A 23,559-nucleotide genomic window follows, 5' to 3' on the forward strand; every position below is an offset into this window, starting at 1 on the left:
CGCAGTACGGAGGTCAACATTGAGACCCACTGGCCGGCTCGCGGGCACGGCGACAACCCTCAGAAGACAAATGCTCTTGACAAGTGCCTGTTCGCAGTACGGAGGTCAACATTGAGAAACACTGGTCGGCTCGCGGGCACAGCGACAACCCTCAGAAGACAAATGCCGTTGACAAGTGCCTGTTCGCAGTTCGGAGGTCGACATTGAGAACCACTGGCCGGCTCGCGGGCACAGTGAGTGACAACCCTTCAGAAGGCAAATGCTCTTGACAAGTGCCTGTTCGCAGTACGGAGGTCAACATTGAGAACCACTGGTCCGGCTCGCGGGCACAGCGACAACTCACAGAAGACAAATGCTCTTGACAAGTGCCTGTTCGCAGTACGGAGGTCGACATTGAGAACCACTGGCCGGCTCGCGGGCACGCCGACAACTCACAGAAGTCACGCAGTACGGAGGTCGTTATTGAGAACCACTGGCCGGCTCGCGGGCACGCCGACAACTCACAGAAGACAAATGCTCCTGACAAGTGCCTGTTCGCAGTACGGAGGTCGACATTGAGAACCACTGGCCGGCTCGCGGGCACGCCGACAACTAACAGAAGACAAATGCTCCTGACAAATGTCTGTTCGCAGTACGGAGGTCGTCATTGAGAACCACTGGCCGGCTCGCGGGCACGCCGACAACTCACAGAAGTCACGCAGTACGGAGGTCGTTATTGAGAACCACTGGCCGGCTCGCGGGCACGCCGACAACTCACAGAAGACAAATGCTCTTGTCAAGTGTCTGTTCGCAGTACGGAGGTCGACATTGAGAACCACTGGCTGGTTCGCGGGCACAGTGACAACCCTCAGAAGACACGCAGTACGGAGGTCGTTATTGAGAACCACTGGCCGGCTCGCGGGCACGCCGACAACTCACAGAAGACAAATGCTCCTGACAAGTGTCTGTTCGCAGTACGGAGATCGACATTGAGAACTACTGGCTGGTTCGCGGGCACAGTGACAACCCTCAGAAGACAAATGCTTTTGACAAGTGTCTGTTTCTCAGAATGGAGGTCGACACAGAGACCCACTGGCCGGCTCGCGGGCGCGGCGACAGCCCCATAGCACAGATGGATCAATGGGCCATTCAGCTGTTATGACACAGGCGGAACACGGAGAGAAAGTGCCCGGAAATGTGCCAGTCACGGCCGATCATCGACAATTGGATTGTATTTTTTTGACACGAAAATACTCCTTCCTGCAAATTGCCAGATCACTATTTATACTTATTACTCTGGATATTAAACTCTCTTTAGGGTCACTGTGACTCTGTTCCAACCTTCTTCCTCGTGTCGTAAATAAGGATGAATCATTGGAAATTTCTGTGGAGAAGTTTACTAAGTCAAGAGTACACACATTGTGGCACTTCACATTAAGCTATGATTTATATATGGAAACTATAAACTGTCATTACTGTTAAAGAACAACTTATGCAAGCGTTAATAGTTGAAGCTACAGCCATGCTTGGCAACAGTTTACTGACAGGCCAGATGTCAGCTTCTCTCTTCAGCTTTACGAGACCTGAAATGGTTTTCTGATGGACCTAAGTTCCTCGTACCGCATGAAAATATTAATATTGATCGATGTAACATGTAGTTGCACATGCAATTCTAGAAGACTGACAATTAAATGTCGCCGTCTGTAATACAGTTATCGATTTTTATAGAAATTTGCCAGCTTTCTAAGTGTTCATACTTCACCAAACTGTGTATAGTCAAGAAGACGAGGAGAGCTAATTCGCTGTGTATTTTTCTTGAAATCGATGGACAAATTTCGCTTAAGAATGAAATCGATCGTCATCTGCGCTGGTTTAGGTGAAACTCGAGAAGGCAGAGTATCAAAAGGGTTAAACATATGAGTTGATGGGTTTTTTCAGACTATATTTTAAAACTAACCGTCAGACCCTCTAAATAAATAATAGATCAGCGTCAGCTAAGTACGAGTATATAGTAGCAACTCATAGCCTCTTAAGCTAGTTTTGGTTTTGCGTCAATTATTATTTATGTGTCTGACGGCGTGTTTTAGTGCACTAACCTAGACAAGTTATAATTTAACAAAATTTATCATTTCATATTTTTAACTCTTCTGATGCCCTGCCAATCGACCACCCCCAAGATTAGCATGGTTGATGATAGTCTTCTTTCTTTTGGAAATTTGTCGACGATTTTCATAAAAACCCGGCTGTGGACTTATACTGTATACAGTAAAAATTGGCTCTCGGCACATAGAATAATATTTTTCTCAATAATTTGTTCGTAATAATAAATCAATCATTCAAAAGTAATTCTCCCCAAGTCTATGATTTTTGTTTATGTGATGTGACTACGAGTTTATCTTTGACAAGACTTTGGAAGATTACAATATGACCGAATACCAAACTAATGTTAATAATTTTGAAGAATTATAATTATTCTATAAATGTTTATCAATGGCCCCAGTGTCTTAATTTTTTTCAAAAAATTATTCGTGTAAATAGGAATATGTTCGATGAAAAGACGATAAAGTGTAGATTTGGTTTATACAATACAAGGTTAAATTTGGAAAAAACCTACTTATGAGAGCTCTACATTGGAATGTTAGCTTTAATTTGACTTCATATTTCCTATAGATCATCCCAATAGTAAGGGAACGATTTGTAATCTCCTAGACCCTTGCTTTCGTCTTCGAGCTTTGCGATGGAGCGAACCCTTAAGTCTCCGACCGTAATCACCGCGTTTCATTATTTATGCCAACAATAGTAATTGTTGTTTGATTCATATTTCGAATTCTTTGTTCTCTCATATATTTACCGGCAGAAACGAAAAATGTTTGATAGGTTGGAGCTTTCATTATAGCGTTTGCATGGGATTTAAAATGTTTGGTTATAGTAGAGGTATGAGAGGTGTCTCATTTTAAAGATATAATTAATACACTCAAAAACCTTTTTTAGCATTTTCATTGGTTTTCAAAATAACTTAATTTTGTTTTATTTCATCATTTGAGTAATCAACAAGTGTAAACTTTCCAGGAAAAATTAAAAATCGTTTGGATCTTTAAAATAATATAACTCATATAATGTATGCAATACAGTTTGCATAATTCAACGTCTTAAATAGTTCAACATTTTTATTAAGCTTCGATTTAACCAAGTTTTACTCAACCTTCTGTATTTTTCACACATTTTTAAAATACTGTTAGTACAACTACTTCATTGAGAAGGTCGTAGTGACTTTAGCTGTGCAGAATCATCGTACTCAATAAATCTTAAAATGAAATTCAATATAATAGTTGTGTAATAACTTTACAAACGATAAAAACTCGATAATATGGTCTATAAAAGGGTTAAGGCCTTGTGTGTTATAAGTATAGGTGGTAAATAAAGTCTGTGTTGGATTATGCCCATACTACGGAGGTGAGCACTATGAATCATCAATATAAAAACCATTAAGACTGGTTATATGTCTTAAGGACGAGATTATAGTCCCAAGATGATGTGGACGACGTTCTCTTGGAGGAATTTAATCCCAGTGTTCCCTAGGACCTAGGAGACGATCATATCAACAACGCCTGTCAAAAAAATTGCTTAAGGCATTAAAGTTTCGTGCAATCATAAATATCTTTCAGCAGTTGTGTTAAAATCGGCTTACTTTGGTCTCTATTGCATCCAAACTTATCTTAAGGACTGAGATTGTGGGACTGTTCTAAACACAAGTTCGAGATAATATTCAGATAAAAAAAGAAAGCTGTAAAGATTTTTTCAAAATTAAACCCTAGAGAATTGGACAAAGATGCCTTAGGAGCTAAGTTGTTAACATACTCAGTGTCCACATATTCTCGAAGCCGTCTTTTACCATGCCGTCTTTTGGTCCATGAATATGCACCAAATCTGCTTATAATTGTTTGCTACATTGGTGAGATCCGATTTGAGTATGGAATTATTATATGGTATCCATATTATGTTACTTACTTCAAGGATGTGGTTAAAAATGTTCAAAAAATAATTAATTAATTATAAGTTTACGCGTCACTACAACAATGTTATTTCATATTCTGAGTTAAGAATATTAGAGCTTACAGGTGTATCTGAAAGGCATGACCTAATTATATTCTTATTGCTTTCTAAGTGGTTTAGTGGACGATCATGAACTTTGGTCTCAGCTGAACTACGATGTTCCCCGCCTCATGTAATTCTCAGTTTTTCCCCTTGTGTTCTCCCTCACTGACCTTGGGTATTTTTCAGCATCCAATAATTGTGTACGCTATATAATTGCAATCAACAGAAATAGATTTATTATTTTTTATGATTGTTATTAGTATTGTTGCTGATATTGAAATTATAATAATTTGTATGTGGCAAGGCCGGAATAATTTAATTTATTTATCTAATTTTTTTTATTTCGCTTGTTTAGGCCCAAATGTTTACTCTTGTTAGTTGACTTGTTAGAACCTGTATACCTATTTGTTGTTGAATAATGCATGCTCTTATAATATATATATATATATATATATATATATGTTTAAATTACTTTTAGTTATGTAGTTGATCTTGTATTTTCTCATGTTATGTCATGTTGTAGTGATTGAATGTTTAATTTGATTATGTTGCATGTTAAATTATTTGGTAAACTATATTATTAACTCTGCTATGTAATCAGCGTTCAAAGCTGTATTATGAATTAGAATGTTGTATCCTAACCTTTCCTCCGCCGTGTCTCTTCATGTTCAACAACACAATACAGTTATTACTGAGCGTTTCTCAGACACATTCTGTTTTACGTTGATTGCCTCTGTTACTGGTAATGTGGTAAAAAGGCAAACGTTTTCTACTAACCGAGGTTTACACGATTCTATCTATATCTCTATCAATAGCCTATTAATGGTAGACTCCATGACCAACAATTAATAGGCCGAGGATTGCTCTACATTGTTGAAGTTTAATTATATTTCATTATCATAATGGCCTGGTCACGGATAACAGATTGTGCAACCCCAAACGAAGCGAAGTGCTGTCAGCTGACGTCACAGCTGTAGTAGACGCCCGTCAGCTGTGCTGTGTCGACATCAGCTGATCGTCCCGCCTGGCTGCAGTTACATCTGTGACGATACCATCCAATCTCCCTGTTAATCTAGCGGTCGCTGGAACACCGGCCGGCTATTTCTCTTGATTGCTGTTTGTTTGCTCAATGCAGATGACTTCTGTATTGTTCTTGCATCAGTAAGATTTGATAGTATACTTCCTAGGCTTCAAAGCAATTCGGCATATTGGCAACATTTATATTATTTCTTTAACGAAAGTAAATAGTAGTAGATACTAAAACAACACTTTTCCAATATAATTTACTTTTATGAACGATACCTTTAGAAACCAAAGGTTTCATTGTTAGGCTATTCAACAGATACATATCTACATTATTTGTATTTATTACAAATAATGTAAAATACCTAATATGTAAATATGCAAATACAAACATTTGGAACTATTACAGCCAGTATGAAAAATTATATAACTACAGATAATTTTTTTAATAAATTGGGAAACAAATTATTGCATTTTCAATAGGTCCTTCTTCTTTGTTATGAGTTTTTGTATATTTCTGTTTATGTGTAGTGTTACCGAAGCATTTAAGGCCATTGGGGTTTGTTACTTCTTTTATGAATTTTAGATTTTTATGTGATATTGTGTGTCCTTACCTTAATAATCTCTGTAGTCAAATTGTTGTAAGAAACAGAGAGGTCAATTTATCAGGTTCTTTGTATTTAGTCTGATAGAGAGTTGTTCTAGAATTACTTTAAATAATTGTTTTTCTTTATTATCATGATGTCAATCATTTCATTTTTGTAGCCATTATATAATTCAATTTATTTAAGTTTCTTGACTTGTTTTTTATAATTTTTCGTTGATAAATGGGTATGTAAGAGCCTGTGGATTAAACTGTGAAAAGCTACTCTTTTTTGTGAATGTGGATTATATGTCGTTATCGGTTGATTATATATAAAGTATATATATATATATATATATATATATATATATATATAATACAACTGGCTATTTTGAAATTTATACATATATATATATAAATTTGTAATATATATATATATATATATATATATATATATATATATATATATTTCAAAATAGCCAGTTGTACTTTCTTAACTAATAAATCTAGAAATGGGAGTTGATTGTTATGTTCTATTTCACAAGTTAATTTTATAGAAGGATAAAAAATACGAGCGCCATCTCTCGGATTTATAAGGACTTATTGAACGACCTTTGTATATTCAGATTGTGACTATTTAAAAAGTTGAACACCAAATTTGATTGTAAAATTTGAAATTATTTTGTCACAAAAAATATCGGAGTATACCTTCCCAAGTGAAAAAAAAACGAATGAGAACAAATTTCGTACTTACTTTATGTTGATGCTTAATTATGTTAGTCATTTAAGCTTACTTATAATGGTATTATTCTTTCTATATATTAATAATTTTTGTTTGTATTTAATTCATTTAATATACAGAGTGTGTAAAAAGTCTGGAAACATCATAATATATTTTAACTCTGTCGGAAAATTAAAGCACTTTGAATATGTACTAAAATACCCTCTATTTTTTGGAGTAGGGATAGGTTTCACCTGTAATTAAGTTTGTCCTATTTTAAGGACTCATATGTAAGCCGAAATATAGTTCATTTGAACAGAGAAGAGTATATCTAGAATAAAAAGCAGACTTAGGCGAAATTTCTTTCTGCATCCCCTTGTGTTCGTTAGATTTTCAGGTTTGGTGAAGTGACACTAGATAGTATAAAAAGCTATTATGTCCATAACTGACCTAAAGGGGGCGTGGGAATATGTGGCAGCCTAGTGACGATGCTCGTTCTCAAGCTTAGACGATATGAGGTTTTGGTTACAGTGCAGGTAAATGGCATAGAGTAAAGATATTAGAGTTTTTCATTAATTACGCATTGTATGGAATATCTCGCCACGCAAGTAAAATTATCTGACGTTGTCCCTGTTGGAGTGTATAATAAGCCCCGTTATAACCAGATTAATATAATTATACAATATATTAATATACTAATATAATACAATATATAAATATACAATAAATGTTACAACTACAATCTGAATGAATATAAAATATAGGTATTTGTCCCTTTCTCAGGTCGTATCAGGCTCATCACGTCCATCATCAATATCGAATGATCGACTTGGTCGGATATAACCATGGGGAGTGCCGATGGCCGAGCGGTCCAAGTCATTGGACTTTGGGTCTGAGTTAGAGATAGCGCTGGTTCATATCCTGTCTGTGACCGTTGCACTTTTTTTCAGTACCACCGACCTTTTACTGTATCGACTCTCCCCTTATTCTGTTTGATAAGATCCTCGCAAAGGCCAGTGGCCCTTGAGGGCGGACATAATAAGGCTCAAAAGGGGATCGGTCTCTCCTTAAAAAAAACCATGGCCAACGTGTTCCATATAGGAAAATGATATGACGCTTAGTGCTCTCAGATAATTTTTACGTTCTTTCCGCGGAAAAACATAAAATAAAAGCTTCTAAGTACAAACCAGGGAACTATAGATTTTAATGTTCAAGCTCTGTCACAAGGCAATTAGTAATCTGTTTTTGTCCAATTTTACAATTACAGTGGGCTTCCTAACAATATTTTGTGTAGTTTACGTTAAAAGTGGATGTCTTTAGTATATTTAAAAAGAAATACCTTAGGTAATGTTAATGCCACTACTAGCAGCCAACACATACCCATTTAGCAAAACAATGCACATAAATCGTTTGCCGTTAATGATTTTGCCATCGCTCAAATTAGTTTGTTTCAACATTTGTGATTCCAAACCTCAATTATTTTTAAATTATTAATAACAGGCTTTTTATCATTGTTAACGCTATAAACTAATTTATTTCATTTAATATTTTGTTGAATTTAAAATATAGTTTCATGATATTTGTTAATAGCAATTCATAGGTCTTTGTAATGAAAATGGAGAGGCCGACTCCCTTTTAAGCTTTATTCTTCTCGTCTGAATAGGTCACTGGCCTGTGCGAGGATCTTATCAAACTGAACAATGAGGAGAATCGATACAGTACAAGGCCACAGCTACTTACAGGATTTTAACCTGCACCATCTCTAACTCTGATCCAAAGTACAACGACCGCTAGGACATCGGCACTCATGAACCGATCATAACTACCACTTAATAATTTAGTAGAAACACTTTTTAATTCAATTACAAATCACATATTACAAGGAAATACAGTATTTCCAAATAAATACGTAACAATAACATATATTGGAATTAAGTAAAAGATCAAGAGTCCTTAAAGATAAATGTACTGGACACTCCTGTAAAATAGAGTCTCAAGGTGTTTAGACTTTTTCTAATGCTCTGATATTTACAGAGGTCGTTAACTATGCTCGATTGTAAAGTTTCAGAATTGTTATGCGGATGGAAGAGTATGATCTTCATTTCTGCGCCATTCTAGGTATAATCATGGTCGATATAGCCTCTATGAAGTCTAAATTAGCCGCTTGTAGAACATCTTTTTGCAGTACCCAGTGAAATCTCCTAAATCATCTCTTGTGATGTTTTCTGTACAGTTCTTTTGTAAACGTACTTGTAAACAGAGCTGTAAATTTTAGTGTATATTAAATACACAGTGCTTTATTAATAGTGCAATGCAGATATAAAATACAAAGCTACTACTTAACTTATGCTACAGATTTAAAGAATGTTATAAAACACATCTTAGTTCGTTTTTTAATGAAGTAGGCCTTTTAGACAAACACAACTATGATACCAGAAATACCTTAGATTTGAAGAAACTACAATGGCAAAGGTATACACTTTTTGCCCGAAGTAGGCTTCTCAGACCTACGTACGCGTGTATATATGTGCTCTTTAAACTTAAATCTAAAATGGATCAGAAGATTGGAATAATGTCAGTGATTATAACCTAACTTAGGAGTTTTTAGAATGGCATTTAAATGGTTATGCACAAGATCTCCCCGTTTTTTCATTAGGAAATTGCGTGCAAAAAGGTGGGTAACAGCAAGTGGACTAAAATATGAAAATTACTACGATGTAATAATTTATAGTGTTTAAAACTAAATTACAATCCTCTTATATTAATAAAAGACACACAAATTCGTGATTAAATTTGCTAGTTTATTTTATAATAGCCCAAATTGTACTTTGGAAAATTTGAAGGCTTTTCATTGTGCTCACAATATAACTATCTATTTTATACAGTAGCTTACATATTTCACGGCAATTCTCTTTCGGCTACGTACGATAAATTCAAGCATACTTATATAATAAACTCAAATTTGAAATATAGGCGATTATTGTGAAATTAAATTCAACGACTGTGAGAAATTGTACATCGGCCAAACAAAAAGGAACGATTCAAAAAACATTTTTCACATATAAAATATGAAGGAACTTAAAAATCTGCTATTGCGAAACACTGTATTAAATCTAGACATATCATCTCCGATAAAAATTTAAGATTATTGAAAAAAGTTACAAACACAACACTCATTCAGCTTGGTAAACATTTTGCATAAAAAAACCAAGAAAAACTTATTAATAATGAAGACGGGACTATTGAAAATTCAATTCTACTCTCATCACAATTCATGAGAAAATTAAAAAACGATAATTAGATTTAAATATTTTACACTGGCTAACAATTTTTTTAATACTTTACCATACCTTATTTTTGTACTTATTATTTAGAAAAATGTAAATGTGTATTCATTTGTGAAGTTGCCTGACGATGGAATCTTTGATTCTGAAAGGCATCGCAAAATTAAATTAGTTATTGGATTATGTGTTGTAATTCACTAGTGGTATTAAATTAAAATGTTTAAAGTATTAAATTAATACTTTTTAACTTTTTAAATAATCTATTAAAATTTTAAAAATTACGTCCACAAGCTATATCTTCTAGACACATTACGTTATGAAAAGTAATACAGTATCAATACAATATTTCAATGCAGATGGAGTTTTAGAACTTATACGTCAGTGAACCGTAACTTTAACCACAGGACCAGAGTCATATCCATCCAATCCACAGCAATCATATTACATCTTAAGTGCTTTTATTAATAATTAATAAAAGTATATGGACTCTAATTATTAGTATATGGACTTCTACGTTTTTTATTTTAAAAAAGGGGGTAATAGCTACTATTTGTTTTGGACGCATATTGTTTTCAATTTGTACAGACCATGTGTTACCGCGTCTGACTTAAAGGTTATCAGTACAAGAAGAAATGACTCGCCACTAGGAAGGAAAAATTGTGAACACACGAACCCCGTAACAGAAAATGTAGCATGAAGGTTGAGGTTGCGCAGTTCTGCTTGCCATAACAGTGAGGCGCAGTGATAAGGCGCGGCGTGCGGGAGTCAGGCGCAGTATCTGTGTATCTGTCTGTCTGCCAGGATACTGTCCTGTCTTCTGTCTGTCTGTCTCTGTGGCACAAGGGTGAGTCACAATGTATTGGCATTACCATTCAATACTTGTCATAGCTTATATTTTTTATGGACGATATTGCTTTAATATAACCAACTTTTATCAAATGTTCTTTGAAAATGGTTTAAAATTTAATCTTAATATATTACTAATTTATATATGTATATAACACACACACACACACACACACACACACACACACACACACACACACACACACACACACACGCACGTACGTACGTACGTACGTATGTATGTGTGTATATATATATATATATATATATATATATATATATATATATATATATATATATATATATATTAATATGTATTACCTTCATGCAAAAAAAAAACCAAATAGCCAATAAAAATAAAAAACCAAATATTGGTGAACTCTTTATGAATTTTCGTACGTCTTTAGCGTTTAAAAATTAAATTATTAAACTATCTAAAGAGTGCTTTTTCCTTGTTTACAAATGTAATTTTGTAAATATTTATACAATATTTATTGTTACATCTGAAGAAGTACGCTAAAGACGTACGAAAAATTCATAAAGAGTTCACCAATATTTGGTTTTTTATTTTTGCATACATAAGCCATTTGGCATTAAACCTCAAGATTGATGACAATATATATATATATATATATATATATATTATTCTTCAAATGTATTAACAGTTTCTATATTTCGGCTTAAGCCGTCTTCAGGAAATTACAAACATATAAATAGGGCTATAAGAACATAATAAAAATAAAACATCAACACAAAAATATATATATATATATAAATTTATATAAATATATTTATTTATTTATATATATATATTTATTTATTTATATATATATATATATATATATATATATATATATATCCCACGCTCTAATAATATTAATACTTTGGGTATGATTCCGACATTTAAATTAAAAAATCAATCACATAGTAACTCTATATGAACTTTTGAGCACTGCGGATATTGTGGACAATTAAATCCATCATCGATTTTATTTTGCGTGTTTTAAAGCATCTATTCTATCCGTCGTATATATTATTTCATCCTACGTCTTAGCGTTAGCGAAGTCACTGGAATCACTCATAGGGTGGAAAAATCCTCTTCTGTCCACTAGATTGGTTCTCATATCCTAAGTACGAATTGATCTTTAAACTTGCAATTTGCCATGATGCTTCATCTCTATAGTCTATGAAGGCAATATTTATTTCGATGATTTTGTTTATGATGGTTTTCGACTTCTATGGGAGTTAACTGAGATATAGCAAAGCCTAACTGTCTGCAAGATATCCCGAGAACGAAGTGAGTTATTATTGCTTTGAAATTGTGCATATTCCTAAATTGGTGGGAAAGTTTATCTGCTTTCTGTTTATCTTTAGCAAGTATTTCGGAACAAACTACGCTACAGGTTTGAAATGTTGCATGAACTTTCTTTTTTACATAAAAAAGGTAGAATTAGATAATAGTGCTGTCTCTCCAAGGCGCTATGATGAGCGCAAGCGAATCCTATCAGGAATCTCTAGAACAAATTGGCCTATAGACTTTGACTTTGCATGAACTTCAGTGAAGTATGTTACGAGGTTTGGTGTACTTCTAATTTGTAATAGATGCTTCTCATGATACCAAATAGTGTAACCCTTATAGTACCGAAGTCTCCGTCCACATTTCAACATCAGTATGTCGTATTCCAGTTCTTGATGTTGATGGCACTCATGAGAATATGTATGTCAACATCCCACTAACTGCATCACCCTTGAGTGATTCTCATTAGCAACAGAATACTATATATATATATTAACCAAGATGTTGGCAAACAAAAGCTTTCGTTAGATTACTTGTACTGTACTTTAATAAACCGCTAATGCTGCAGAAAATGTTTGATAATCCATGCAAATAACTGACCTTATTATGTAAATTGAGAGAAGTTAATTTATCAAATAATTTTATTAAGGCAAACCCTAATCTCATTAAGTTATATTACTTCATCATTTTTAATATCTAGGGTTTCCTTAAATTCTTGGAATGACAGTTTTGACTTAACTTGTTGCATGTCAAGACATGACAATGTCGCTATTATCACTCGAGTATGATGTATTCATATCAAGAATTCGACCAATTTTTATAATTGGACGTTCCATGATAATATTTTACAAACTTATTAAATGTGTGATTTAAAGTGTAATTTTAGTTCTACTATAATGCAATTTTTAAGTTCTTTATTAATAAATATTCAGGTTTTTCTTTCTTATTTTTCATAAGTAGTAAATTCCACTTATGAAGAAATATATAACTGGTTATTTTTAACATCTCGTCATTGAACTACTGCATAAAGTATCTAAACAAATATATGATTAATAATTTAAAATTAATTAACTTGCCCTCAGGTTTTCAGTTTCAGCCTAAAACCGGTAATTAGGAATTACAACGAAAATACTGCAGTGGCTTTACTTTAAATCGTATCTTTGATATAACAATTGTAATGTACATGGGTTTAACAATATATTGTAACTATTTATATTTCCGTTACAGCATAATCGTAGACTGAATTTACTTAAATAAAAACAGACCATATCTCGTGAAAAATACATTCTACATATTAAATTAACATTTTTATTATTACATCTTGTATTATCCTCATAATATTGCAATTCCTTTATAATTTAATTGCTGAATGAATGCATTAGTTGTATTATTCAAGAGAGTATCAGTAATCGTTCTAATCTATTAATTTCTTAAAGTATCCACGCCATTAGTATTTTACTATGTTCCACTTGTTTGCATGTATCATGAACAAAATTCGTATCCTTTCCTGTAAAACTTTTATCTTGGTTCTAGACTTTGGCGGGAAGACCAAATACCTATAAAACACTTTTAATGTTCATTACATTTGTAAAAACGGCAGTAGTCTGATTTAATTTCAATACAGATTGAATCACAAACTCATTCCACAGGGACTCGAACCCGGAACTCCCACTTCCTGGGCGAGGTAGTTTATTTATTCTATGGTCAAATCGCAGACGATTTCTTACAATTTGAAGGTTAATGCAATGTTTTAATTTTGTAATTCCGCTATACATATTTTCTGCTCATATAGTAGCAATGACATGCGTAAAATTCAGATCTCTAATAAACGCAAACAGAACAAAAAACCTCCCTTTGTGGTTGCTAAACAATTCTGAGACAATTTTCAAAGAAATTATCACATCAGATAAATGTCCGCACACACCAACGTAGGTTATTATTTCAATATTTGTTTGAGAGATTGTACAGAGGACTGTATGGTTAGTGTATGGTTAGTGTTAGGGTCGTGATGGCTCTTCAAGTACAGAGAGGAACAGGGTCCGCCATAGAAACTAAGAAGAGTCGTTACAGATGTATCTTCTAGCATAAAGTTACGAATTAGATACATTATTACTCTATGCTTCTAGTAATAAATGGCCACCTGAAAAACTTGGGAATGTCAACTTCAGCGTTCCTACTGGAACAAAATCGACGAATTCCTTGTCACCGTTTTGGAGCCACACTTTATGATCATAACTGCCCTCTATTTTCGTTTATTCGTTTTAGCAATCCAGCTTCATCTGATGTCGACTGCATTGCTATTAACCTTTTAAACATTAAAAAACTCAAGGCGCTTTCTCATACCAATAAGCCTTTCTCAATCAAGTTTATTATTCACCTATTACTTTGTTATTTTCCACTATTATTAAATTATTTTATTGTTGTATATTTATTGAATTTATTGTTTCTTATTTACTATTGTTCATTATTATCAAAGTCGTCAAAGACGTCTCATTGAGGGTAATACTAGGACCAGTCATCAGAATTCGCTAACGATGCCCGTTGTTCCTCCAATGTTAATCCTAGGTCTGACCGTCGGAATGCGCTGTCAACATAGTTCAGTAAACCCTCTGTGTTCTGTCTTGTCTATGGTTGTCACTAATTTTCTCAATTAATTGTCGTTGTTTATCATGTACTGTATATACCAATGTATTTCTTTCTTCTTTGAAAAAACAGGATATACCGTTGAAAAATGAAATCATGTCAAATAAAATATACGTATTATAACTCTGGTATTAATACAATTATGAAAAAATATAAAATAAATAGTTTAGTATGCTTATTGAGTGGATAAATATCAGTAGAAACTTCTTATTATTGTATTACATTCTTATATATTGGAAACATATTTTCTGACCAAGGCGTTAAAACTGTAAGGAACGAATGTTCAAGGATGCCTGGATGCAGTTCATGGACCCAAAACACTTCAGCGAAGTGCAGCCTTCTTACATTGCATAGTCATCGAAATGCATGTTTCTCTCTCCTGAAAATAGGATGTTTACATGTATATGACCTTTAAAACAAATAATACTAATCCTCCTGTATTTCCGTCAAACGCTGCGTGTCTGTCAAGTATTATCAGTCTTATCAGATCACCGGTATAACAACTCTTATGTATTGGAGAAGTTTACGTCACAATTATTTTATAGTATTTAAAATGTTCTCGATATTAGATATCGGTAATCAATCCGAACTCAATTAATAAAATCAGTGCAAGGAAAGAAAACTTGTAGCAGCAACATTTGTCATGTACCTACAAAAAGGAGCGAGGTGAAACATAAGTTGTTGTATTTGTTGTTAGTAGTGTTACTACGTTTTTAAATGGCGATTTAAAGTGTTAAGGGGTGCGAAAAATATCAGATATTGTTTAAGTGTCTTTTAAAAGGTTTTTGTAACGTTGTTTTAAAGTGGATTGATCACTTGATTCCCTTACTGAATCCATGTGGTGCTCCGATTGAAGTTTACTTGCTGTCTTTGCTGAAGTCTGCCTTACGAAAGTTCACTGAGTTTTCTATCTGAAGTTTATATGGCTATCTTACTGAAGTTCACTCGGTTTCCTTACGGAAGTTCATTCGTTTCCCTTACTGACTTTTATTTGGCTTCCCTTCTTAAGTTCTTACAGCTGCCTTACTGAAGTTCATGTGACTATCTACTGAGGTTTACATATATGGCAGTCTCGGAGAACTCTATCCAAGGTGCCGTTGAGAGAGGGATTTTTGTGACGAGAACCTTCTCATAAATTACAGTATTCTAAGGGAAACACAAACCATGTCTCCGAAACAAACTTGCTGGAACAGAGTTTGATGGTTAACTGACGAGTGGACCCTAACACCTTTACAGGAGAGATTTCCTGTCCCTAATCTTAGTCACCTTCCTCTCAGCTCCTCTCATATCCATTCTCATCCGTGTCGTTTACTCTCATTCTCTAGTCTTAACATCTTATTTAATGTATTGCGCATCCTATATTGACGCTCCCGTGACACAGACTGGACAGTAGGGGAAAATGCAGTATCAAGTACCCTAACTTCCATCTGTTATAAGATTATCAAACATACCTCTGCATAGATGTATGAAATTAGTGTGAGTACTGTGAATAGTTCAAACAACTGGCAAAAATGATAGCAGAGCTAGTATCGTTGCAAGTGTATTTCCGGGGGAAATGTATATAAGACTGTCAGCGGAATGGTTACACTAAGGGCTAATGTTGAGGTATCTGAGGAAATCGCAAAGAGAGGGATATGAGGATGAGATATCTAGGGTATTCTTCAACAACTTCTCTATGCGTTTTCTCTATACGTTGGGCATCCCAGAGTACACAAAGGAATTTTCTTTTACGGTCATATCAATAAGTGATAGGCCGATTTAGAAACCAAATCCATTCCTGCACAACAACCGTCACTTCCTTTGCTTCGAACTTAACTTTTCTACAGTGTCCATACTCTTTTAGACCTTTCCTGGGCATAAATCACTTCACTCATCTGGATGCGATCCTTGAAGATGAACATCCGGCCTGATCTTAGTTATAATAAGTTCTCAGGCAGCTGATGAATCAAACTCATCAAGGGGCTACGGGAACATGAAAGAATTGGGAGAAGAAGCTTTCATTGGAGGGGATCCCTATGAGAGATCATCCAAAGTGTTATTTTCCTAATTTAAACGGAACTGGTAAAATAGAACCTCGGAAGACAATATGGCAAGCTACCTACATTTTCAACATGACTGGTCTCAGTATTTCATGAACACATATATTTATATATATATTGTGTCGTGTGCCATCTTTGTTGCCACTACCCCCCTCCTCCCACCCCCCGGCAAGGTGAGAGTGTTTCTAGCTCTCCATAAAGATCTCCGTATCTCTGAATTCTAATTAGACTCATTCAATTTACGTTTCCAAATAACTGTTTAGTGCATTCAGTTAGTGTTTTTATTATTATTATTACGTTTACTGTTATTAGAGTCTTGCAAAAGGGCATGCCTTAGATCGTATGTTTAACAAGACGACATACTGAATAATGAATACCGGGGAATAAATTATATATTCAAAGCAACTACTAATATTCACTCGAGATTTTTAACAGGGTTTTTCTTTGCCCGTGACATTTTAACCAGTTGTACTAAATTTTATATAGACAATTGTCCTGCGAATCGAACCCGTGACCTCTCGAGAACCGTAGTAGCGGTGAAGGTCATACATAGGTCAGTCATAGTGTTTTAGACCCATGACAGTGACCAATTCCAAAAGTTAAAACATCTGTAACACCAGTGAGGGGTCCAGGAGCATTGAAATAGATATTAATAAAATTTTGTTCAATAAGTCGTGTCATTTATTTACACAAGAGAACGTACAAGTTTTCTATGCACGTTATGTGTTTGCCCCGTAAAATACTAAACTAAGCTTAAAATCACAAAATGAGTACTAAAGTTTAAAATTTTTAAAACGAATAATGTTTTATAATATTACGATACTAGATCGAAAGGTTGATCTTCATATTTTAACAATGGTTATGTTGACAGAAACAGAGAAATACTGAGGACACAAGAGATCGAATATTCATCGCGAAATTCTGGCCACGTGTATGTTTACTCACCCGCTTGGAATCTGTGCTCTGTTCAAAAAAATATATCAAGCGTATTCACACAGTCCACATAACGTAGTTCAATCCTGTTACATTTATATAGTTTACTCTTTTATCATAGGTAGAGATGCCTTGGTATTATCCATCTACGCTAACGGTGGTGTAGGTAGCGAAACTAGTTCAACTGTAACGCGTATAATTTCCATCCAGCTGTCGTACTTGTCCCTCTTATTCTTCTTTTTATTCCACTAAGGGACATTTTGCCTTTCATTTAAGCCTCAAGTGCCTTTTGCGCACCCGAGAAGTATACCACAGTCTCCACACCACGCACACCAACCAGTCTCATATGGCAGTTCTACAAACCGCCAAAAGCAACTAATCAGGTCCTTCTGTGGAAACTCACCACTCTTTTCTTGTACCAAAGACGTCGTGGAGTTCCCTTGTTACTTCAGGACAGTCGAAGAGCAGGTGTTCAGCAGTTTACTCCTGTCCGTCACACATTCTACAGAGCGGATCCTCCCGAAAAAATCCCGACTCTGTGAAGAGGCTTCCTCAGATGACCATGTCCCGTAATTACACCCACACAACCCGAGAAGACACCAATCTACTTAAGTAGAGAAGGTCAGACGCCACCCTAGGGGAAGGCGACTGTAGAACCATTCTGCTCATTCTCAGACCCGATGTAGCCTCAGCCTTCTCTCAAATACAGCTTAACCCTCTTTAATACAATCGATTTTTCACATCACCGTGATCTGAAAGATAAAATGGTTCCTATAAACATAATACTTGTAGCATGCAACACGAAGTAAAATGATCTGACCTTGACGAAGGACAGCAGACGCACTGTGACGCCACGACTACGCATATTGGCATTAATCCTAGTAGGCATATAAAAAATGGTTGGATATATTCATTAATAGAAATTTAAATTTCATTAGAGTTTAGTCATAAAATTAATTGCCTTCTATAAGTGTACATTCTTATTAGTTTCCCATCTCATAGATTTTACACTGAGATATAAATGAAATCATCGTATCTTGTACTGTACTTCGACTCCCTTCGGTTTGTCCTTATATTACACAATGTTACGTCTAATGGCGTAAGGCATTTTTAATTAAGTTACTCCAAGAAGAATTCTAGGTAGAAGCCAACTCATTAAACTCTCTATTCATGTGTATGTGAACACCAAAGGCTATCAATACAACAGTGTTTTGACATTTCAGAATGCCCCCCTCCCCCTCCCAACACAGTACTTACGTCCCGTTTCAGTATGTTGTACATGATTATTTCATGTTATTTCAAGTACGTAGGGACCAGGTCCCGGACTAAGATGATGCAACTTTTACTCGGTCACTCGATAATATTGTTTTTCGTTTATCATGATAGGCTTTTAGATTTTTCAGTTATAGACTATCTACACCACAGTCTGATCTAAACTAATGGCATACCCCATCCCAACCTAACCTGACCTAGCTATTTTTATCAATCAAGGTTAGGTTAGGTAGTGACTATAGAATTAAAAACTGGTAGGCTATACGTATAACAGAAGAGATCCACGTTTTTACAAACACTAGACTTACTAATTTTGTAATTGTTTCTTCTTACAAAACTGTAACTATTTAATTACACAGTAAGACTAATTATCTCTAATATTGAACAATTTATTTATAAAATTTAAATCAAATTTCTTTCCTGCTTTCAACTTTTCAAACGTGTTTACAATATTAGAAAAGTCTGTACTAAGTCTTTTTCAAAACACAACAACATTAGAGAGTTTAGTTTTTCTTGTGAAAGAGTTGATCTCTTCGCATTCTTGACACGGTCAAAAGAAAAAACCCTCTTAATGCGGTACAGTTGGTGACTGGCAATGTAAGAAAAATCCTGATGAACACTTCAAGATTGGGAAATGTAGTTTTCAAATTTTTTTAATAGTGTAATCATGTAAGTCAAACAATCCTTTGAAATCTTCCTCTCTTGTATACATTTTAAAGTGATGGTACTCATTTCCAATGCCACTATCAATATCATTAAGGTACATTAATAGGGTTTGTTTGCAGCCTGTGATATATCCTCCTGATGTGGTTCATTTTGTAAGAGAATGGAAAGTATTTTGAATTTGAGGCCACATGTTCATAAGCTGCTTTTCGTCTTGACAGGTTGCAAATTAATGAGCCAAAGATTGTCATGTACACTTGAGTTTTGGTGCCACATTGTATACACGCTCGAAAAATCAGCTTGACAATTTTGTTTGGGGTAATTTTTAGCAACATGATCAACAATTGAAGAGAAAGTGGCGCCCCACGTTGCAGGGCCATTTGTATCAATACCACTAGTAACAGTTAATGAATCTTCAACTTTTGACTCAGAAATTATATATCCATCTACATTTTCTTGGTCTTTATTAATTTCAAATACAGTTAGAAACAAACAAGTTTCATTATTAGGCAAACTAGTGAGCGTAACCGGAAACTCTTGAGAGCGCACATTTAGGTCTAGAGTGTCCTCGCTTGAGCTGTAAACGAAGAGGAGCAAATATTTGAGTAAAGAAGGACGCAATTTTGGAAACTTTGTTCAAAAACTCTTGTTCCTCAGTTAACTTTTAGCAGCACGCTTCCTAAATTCATCAGTATTCAATTTTTTGCTCACATTGAAGTAAAATTGTAAACTACGTCGCACAATTCAAATAATGACCAACCGTCTTCGCTACGCCTACTAACTTCACGTTAACAATCTAACGTAAAAAGACAAAAAGAATGAGGTTAGGATTTTTCAGGCACTTGTGCCATTCCACTGGCGTGGTGTAGAACAGAAGCAGCGCCTGACTGCCTTGCATTGCTAGTGTAAAAGTATCATTTGTTATTTATTGACCAATTTCTTCATACTGTACCCTAGTGTGTACCTCGGTGTACCTTGCTGAAATAAAGTGAACAATTGTTTCCATGTTCATGGGGAGAGGGAGAATTTTGTGTGTTTTTCAAGCGGTTACTGAAACACGAATTCCTCAAGTTCTGTAAGTGATAGAGGGATGGTTGTTCTTTTTATTTGTAAATTAAAATAAAATAATTGTAGATGAGTTTTTAAAATATTCTAAAATAAAGTTACAGTATTTATTTAATATGTGAACATTTTCAATAAAATATAAAAATATAGCCCTCTTTAACTGTTAAATCATTTCTGCATTGAAAAGAATTAACTTTCTAAAAACAAAAAATGCATATTTTAGTTTTTTAAGCTTTACTTACATTAAAACCACCCAGGACCATAAGTCACAACTGCAATTTTTATATTTATTTATTATTAATGTAATAAAATTTTTAGTAACATATAAAAAATAACAAATTGGCACAAATGCTAACTATTTCTGATTTTGCAACTAAACATCCCGCTGGAGTGCCATTTAAAATGTTTTACATTGGAAGAAAATTCACATGTACAGGTTTTTACATTTTTAGTTAAATAAATATTATAAGATCAGAATAAAGTATCTATATAACAATTTTTTACCGAATCTGCGTATTTTTGCGTTAACTCTTTAAGGCTGAAAAATCCCATACGATAATAATCGTCATGTATTAGGGCCTGATTGGACAATTAAATATGAGGATGACCATGCACGCACACTGGCAGGCTTTTCACACTAGACTGAAATCATCATTTACTTACCGCACTATAATACCGCTATAATATACACCATACACATTTTAAATTTTAAACAGGTGTTTCTTCTTACCGTTCGATTTTTGCTGGAACTTTTATTCCAAATCTAAAAAAAAGTAACTCTAAGTCTTACATGTTAAATCCAATAAAACGAATTTTAAAATTTTACTTATGCTTTTACCTAAAATTAATCCAAATAAGAACAAATCACAATAATGTTTACGTCAAATATGCTACGTTTAAAACATAAATGAATATATTTCCCAGAATGCACGTGTCGACATGCTCCGTCACGTCTGGGCACGCCAGCTCCTGTACATCGTGCATGTCCGCTGGCCTGAATGTCACCATCTGGGCGGGCGAAATGGTCATTGGCAGCGTCAAATTAGCCTTGATTTCATGCCATTAACTGCCCACTCGTTCACCGCGTCTTGTGCAACTAATTCATCCGCGGTTAATCGACATTCATTATTTCGACACAGGTGTGTCACCAGACTTCCCTATGACAACTTTTTACATTCTAACTGCTGTAAAAGTAATATCATAACAGTAGTGTCAATATCAAGTCCACTTTTTATCCTTTTGGGTTACTAAAACATAAGTCGCGTTATAGTTGTTGTACATATTAAACCTATTTTCTTTGCAATCTGTTTTTAATTTGATTGTTACAATCAATCAAATTTAAATATTTACTTTTAGGACGTAATATAAAAAACTAATACATCTGAGACACGTTCAGATAGATATTGTAGGACTTGTAAAAAAGTTCGAGCAAGGGGCTGGTACATTTGTGCAGCCTAGTTTAAACGGAGATGTTCCGAGAGATGTGATTAGAAGCCCTGAATTATGTAATCCAGGAGTAAGTAAATTAATTGCACGTGCGTTTCGGTCTCAAAAGTGCTATCTGTTTTTTTGTAAGTAAAGTATTATTTAAATACTTATTGTTGGTATAAGGAATTTTAATGGGCGATAAAGTTGTTTTTATTTTATTCCTTGACGCGTGGATTTCGGATCATGTTTTATGGTATTATCTGTTACATTGTGTTCATTTCCTTACTTACATGATTCAATTCCAATATCTTGCGTAAGTTCTAAATCCATTTGGCTCAATAAAAATTGCGTCATTATAGATGTTAATTCTGAAAATATTGATTCATGTAACAATAGTAAACTGTATCGAATTTTCCTCATAGACTACTCAGAGACAGGACGGAAACTCCAGACAGTTCGACGGTGATGTTAATCCTCTCTTGGGCCGTTTCTGGGCCACTAAAGTAGTTACATCTATCTCAGGACAGAATCCTTCTCTAGAGCGGATGTAAATATTGACTGACAGCGGATCAAAGAAAGTGTTACGCAAGTAGAAAGCGAGGACCAGGAGGCTGTGTGCTGAGTCCCGTTACCTCATCTATTGTGCGTTATGTTGCGCAACTCGCTTATGTCACTGGGGCATAGGCACACTGCCCCCCTAAAGGCATGACTGGCGCTATTGTTGGTGCTGAAGCTGCAGCCCACTTCCATGAACCTTTCACCTTAGAATCGATCCTGACTAAGACTAAATGCTAAATCGTCTTCACTCTTTAGTATGATCATGCCGTTTAGTAACAATGCTCCCCAAGTTAGTTTGGTATCATCGTGGTATTCACAGCTTTTTTTCCCAAACTGAATGCCTAGAGTTAATTAATAAGATAGTGACCAGCAAGAATTACTACTGTTGCCAAATTATTCGATAGTTTTAATTAACAAATCTTTCCATCTTCCGAGAATGTTTAAGGCAATATGGAATACAATTTTTTTAACAGATTTTCTTGTTCTAGTTGTTTTATAAATAACTTGGAGAAATCTTAAAAATTATTTATATTTTGACAAAAGTTTTGATTTGAGAAAGGAGTATGTTAATACTTATGGAACTCAACTTAATTATGTGAAATAAGAGATATGACAGCAGCTGATTGAACAGCCGTTAGAATTTTTTGCATCTATAAACATTAAACAAATATGCCATGCAAAATCAATGGATCTTACAAAAGTAATTTTGAAAGAAGTAGATAAGAATAATGTAATGTTCATTATTTGTCCATATCTATTTATTAGCCATATAAAGTTAAAACTATATTCCATTTCTTAAACAAACAAGAAATTGGCGATTATGATCTTAAGGTAACTGCATAACGGAACTAGCCTCGGGTCGCTGTGGTATCCAATAAATCTACTGGTTAGCCAAAGTAAGAGATAGGGTTTGAACAGAGTGATGAGCTGGCCATAAGTAATTTTCACACATATTTAGCCATTATATAATAAATGTCGGTGAGGGAAAATATTAACCACTTCTCGCCATATACTGCATACATGTAATTTTTCAGACTTTGTAGTTTGTTTTGTATTATTTATGCCTAAAGCAGCATACGAGCTAAAATTTGAATAGTTTCCAAAAAAGTACCTTTAGAACCATATACACA

At 34.6% G+C, this 23,559-nt stretch overlaps 1 protein-coding gene across 4 annotated transcripts in view; it reads left to right on the forward strand.

Moving 5' to 3' along the window:
- The window catches only part of LOC124358308 (alpha-tocopherol transfer protein-like), a 54,857-nt gene that overhangs the window by 20,520 nt on the left and 10,778 nt on the right, over positions 1-23,559 (forward strand). For 2 of the 4 annotated variants that reach the window (XM_046810608.1, XM_046810630.1), the window contains exon 1: positions 10,409-10,529. The exons of the other annotated variants lie outside the window; for them this stretch is intronic. The gene's annotated coding sequence lies outside the window, so the exon portion shown is untranslated. Of the gene's footprint in view, positions 1-10,408; positions 10,530-23,559 lie in introns of those variants that run through there. 4 annotated transcript variants of the gene reach the window in all.

The sequence above is a fragment of the Homalodisca vitripennis genome, chromosome 1 (assembly GCF_021130785.1).
Source record: "Homalodisca vitripennis isolate AUS2020 chromosome 1, UT_GWSS_2.1, whole genome shotgun sequence".
Taxonomy (NCBI): domain Eukaryota; kingdom Metazoa; phylum Arthropoda; class Insecta; order Hemiptera; family Cicadellidae; genus Homalodisca; species Homalodisca vitripennis.